The sequence below is a fragment of the Triticum aestivum genome, chromosome 4B, assembly GCF_018294505.1.
Source record: "Triticum aestivum cultivar Chinese Spring chromosome 4B, IWGSC CS RefSeq v2.1, whole genome shotgun sequence".
Taxonomy (NCBI): Eukaryota; Viridiplantae; Streptophyta; class Magnoliopsida; order Poales; family Poaceae; genus Triticum; species Triticum aestivum.
Window position 1 is genome coordinate 526,814,245 of NC_057804.1, and position 4,488 is coordinate 526,818,732.

Consider the following 4,488-nt stretch of genomic DNA (forward strand, 5'->3'; position numbering starts at 1 on the left):
CGGCCCCCGGGGCTCACGAACCAGGTCCAATGCCCCCATGGGTCCCGGTTCTGGATTGAACCGGGACTAATGAGCTGACCTGGCCTGGACCATTGCCCCCTTTTCTACTAGTGAGGAGGAGCGCCAGCGCCACGCCGAGGAGCTCGAAGACCTCCAGTGGCAGCAGGCGGTCGCCGACAACGTCGCCGCCAACGAGAAGGCGGACGAGTGGCGCTGCATCCGCAAGGAGCAGGCGGAGAAGTACGTCGATCTCTGCAGCTCCGGCGAGGAGGATTGAGCGTCCGGCTCCTCCATGGCGTCGTCCAGTTGCCGTGACCTCGCCGCCATCAGATCCGACCCCCTAGTACTAGTTTAACGTAGTATGTAGTATAACTATGCTTATAGTTTGTGATGAACTATGTAGTATGCCATGAACAATGTAGTATGTGATGAACTCTGTTCGTGCAATTTCTCCCGCGAAACAATTTTTTCAAATTATGCAGGTTTAGATACGTGTTCTGCTCGGCCGCGTACGTTTTTGACCCGCAAAAACAATTTTGGTGAACCCGCAAAAGCGTTTTGCGGGTCGTATTTTTGCGGGGTATGCTAGAGTTGCTCTAACGCCCACACGTGTGGCCGTTATGGGCGTCCAATAAAAATGCACAAATTGATCACTATAACTCAATAACAACTGAGCATCTGTAAAACAACAGCACTCTGATGGATCTCTCAACACTACATCACAATGTACACATCTCTGCATAATGGCACATACAGTTCAGAAAAGCAGGCCAACACTAAGGGGCGATCCGGCGATCAACTTCTACTTGCTGATGGCTCATGGATGGCTCATCCACTTCCAAGCACAGTTACATCACGAGAGTTTATCCTAGCATTTACTCCTACATAGGTGGCTCATCCAAGCACAGCTAAATCTGGAGTGTTTAACTAGACTCGTTGAGCTGCGTTCCACACGGCGAGTGGAATTTTGAGTAGATTCTTCTGCGGCATGGCCGGCGGGATGAACTTGATCCTTGGTGCCTTCTTTTTCGGGAACGACAAAGCGTCGACCTTCGCAGCGGCGGCGGCTGGACGAGGAGCAGCAAACCATCGGTGCTTGAGCGCCGTGACCGCCGTCAGTCGCTGGTTGGGGTTGCACGTGAGAAGGCCTTGCAACACCTGGAATCCATGCTCGGACAGCTTCTCTTCAGGGAACAGATCGCGCAGCTTGTTGTGCTGGTGCCCCGGCGGTAGCAGTTTCAGCGCCTTTTCGGTGAGCGGCAGCGACGTGAACCCCGGCCACGTCCTCTCGTCCGGCGTCCCGAGCAAGCGGAAGATGCTCCAGAGCTGGATGATCTCATTGTCTGCGGCGTTGTCATCATCATCGCCGAGGAACAGCGTCTTACCAGTGAGCATCTCGGCCATGACGCAGCCGATAGACCACGTGTCCACGAGCGCGTCGTAGCCCCGCTTCCCCAGGAGCACCTCGGGCGCCACGTAGAACGGCGTGCCGGCCTGGTTGTACGGCGGCAGCTCGGACATGGAGATCGCCAGCCCAAAGTCGCAGATTTTGACGAGCTCCCCGTCTTGGCCGACAAGGATGTTGCCGGGCTTGATGTCGCGGTGGACGAGGACGACGTGGCGGTCGTGCATCGTCCTGGCACCGGTGAGGAGTTTCCACATGATGGCGCGCACGGTGGACTCCAGGAGCGGCTGGCCGCTGCCCCTGTTCCGCAGGAACTTGTGGAGGCTCGGCGCGGCGACGTACTCCATGACGAGGCCGAAGGCGCCGTTGTCGGGGTCGCGCACCAGGCCCTCGAAGCCGACGACGTAGGGGTTCCCGTGGCAGGCCTCGAGGAATCGGGCCTCCCGCAGAAGCTCAGCGGCGTTGGGGGGCTGCTGGGACCCGTCCGGCCAGTAGAGGTACTTGATGGCGACGATCTTGCGGGTGGCGCGGTGGCGCGCCAGGAGGACGCAGCCGAAGCCGCGCTCGCCGAGGCGGGTCTCCTCGTCGACTCGTCGTACTCCGCGGTGCTTCGGATTTTGGTGCGGCTCCTCTTGCAGCAAGCCGGCGATTGTTGAGGCGCCGTCGTGGTGGCGTGGCCGGCGTCGAGGGCGGCGGCAGGCCGCTTGCGGGCGGCCATCGCGCTAGCTCGACGAAGCGAGCCGCGCGCTTTGGTTGCTGGAGAGGGGGATGCGCGCGCGGTGGAGGCGAGGGCGATGGGAGCAGGGGATCGAGGGAGGAGGGGAAGGGGAACTGGGTGACGGGCGGATGGATCGATCGACGCGGTTGGGCGCCAGGGTGGACACGGTCCGAGGCGGTCCGGTTCCTGACCGAGCCGTGCTTTGGACCGGCCACGACCGGTCCGGACCGGACCGGACCGAAGTGCCCAGCGGGCCTATTTCCCTGGACCGGACCGGCGAGGAGAAAGCTCGGTCAGGACCGAGGGACCGAGCGATGGAGGGGGAACGTGAGCTGCGTGTGTGCCTTGCGCCGGCGTGCGTTCGTCGTCGTGCCCTGTCCTAAAGATCAACTACTCCGGCTGCTTGCTGCACACGAAGAGGCAGTTCATCTATGGTAGCATCTCTGCCAACATCAAGCTCGTCCTGGAGAACTCCGCCGCCCGTCGGCACCGTTACCGTCAGCACATCGGCGCTTCCAGATTCAGATTGCTAATCAGCTTGTACTGCAGGACGGTGTCAAGTAGGTGCTTTCAAGAGGTATGTGCATCGGCGCTTCCAGTTTCAGATTGCTAATCAGCTTGTACTGCATACAATTCTAACTGTATGTGCATCAATTAATTGCCAAATTCAGACATTGAGACAATCATGACGAGATCAACTTCCAGTTCATGGGGAACAAGACAGGGCACACCAACATGTGTGTGTTCTCCGACGTGTTTGTCTGCACCAGAGGTGCCCTTGGAACGAACCCACGCGAACGAGAGATTGCTCAAGAAAAAAAAGGAAGATACAGGTGTTTTGCGCTGCACAAACTTCAGACCTTTTCTGTTCTATTAGTCAGACTTACAGAACGGGAAACAAGGCTTCGTGGCCCCTGACATTGTGTCGTTATGATCCACAACACTGGTGCCGTTCCACGAGCAGACCGACGAGGCGCGAGTCTGGCTCCAGGCAGTTAGACCCGCGAGCTAAACTAGCTAACAGAAGGAAAGCGTTCGAGACTAACCTGACGAAAAACCAAAGTGTTAACTGAACTAACTGAAAACGTGACAGGAGCTTCGGATTTATTCAAGAGTGTTCGCCGACATGACGGGCAAAGAAGGAGATACAGTTCGTGCCCTGCGTGCCTGCGTGCACAGGTTGCACTGCTTCATCACGTCAGTAAGGCTGGGACTTGACGACTGCGACAAAATTGATGGCGGCCTTGGTCGGGGAAGAGAGGATGCGTGCGTCATGTAGGCGGCGTCTGGACCAATTCATCGCACAGGCAGGAAGATGGCGATGCGGCGGTGCTCGGAGACGCGGTGGTTCGCTCAGGGGTTGCCGGTGGCCGTGACGACGAGGATAGAGGAACGGAGGAGGCGGCGCTGGAGGGGCAGAACGAGGAAGGAATCGAGCCAGTGGGGAATGGAACGAGGGGAGGGGGTCGCTCGGCTCGGGGTGGGCCTCGATGGCTTATCTGTACACTTGATGGGCCTTGCCACCAGCGGTCCGCTCGGTCAGCCCGGATAAAGACCGGACCGGACCGAAAAAATTTCGGTCTCCTTTTCTGGGCTCGGACCGGCTAGTTTTTCTGTCGGGCCTGGACCGTACGGGCCGGTCCTAAACGGGCCACGAGCGGGCCGGAAAGCCCGCTCGTGCCGTCCAGGCTGAGTTGGGCGTGGAAATACCGAAGAGCGACCTCGATTGGAGTCAAATTCGAGTCGAAATTACGCCCTAGACCTAGGCAATCGAGGATCCACAGATTGACAATCCGAGTTAGGGTGGCACACACCACACGCGGCCGCGAATTTCGTTGGCCTGCCGCCCGCGTTTTCGAAGCGCCGGTTAGCTGTGCACTGCAGACACGACGCTGTTTGGGATCTGAAGGAATTTTTTCTCTCCCTCTCTCTTTCTTGGCGATTGCATTTTGGCTTGCAATCTTCGATTCCCAATCTGAGAACCATTGTTTTAAATAGCCCGCTATAGCTCCGCTATAGCATATGCTATAGCATTTACAAAAGGTTTTGCACCAAGATACTTTGGTCCAAACAAATGGACAAACATTTTAAATAGCACGCTATAGCATTTGAAAGAGGTCCGCCGCTAAGATGCTTAGCGCGCTATTTAAAACTATGCTGAGAACCGAACCATGAAATTTGAATATGTTGCCTGGAAAGGCCTTTGCAATTGACTGTACTAAAATGGGGTGTTTAATAGAGATGAAATGAGCATACTTAGGTGAATCTATCCACCATCACTAAAATCAGGTCCTTATGTTCAGATAGAGGCAGCCCTTCCACTAAGTCCATGCTTACATGGCACCAAGCAAGGTCAGGAATTTTA

General features: G+C 56.7%; 1 pseudogene; it reads right to left on the reverse strand.

The window, feature by feature from the left end:
• Positions 1 to 719: 719 nt before the first annotated feature.
• Positions 720 to 2,234, reverse strand: LOC123095110 (putative cyclin-dependent kinase F-2; annotated as a pseudogene).
• Positions 2,235 to 4,488: the final 2,254 nt, after the last annotated feature.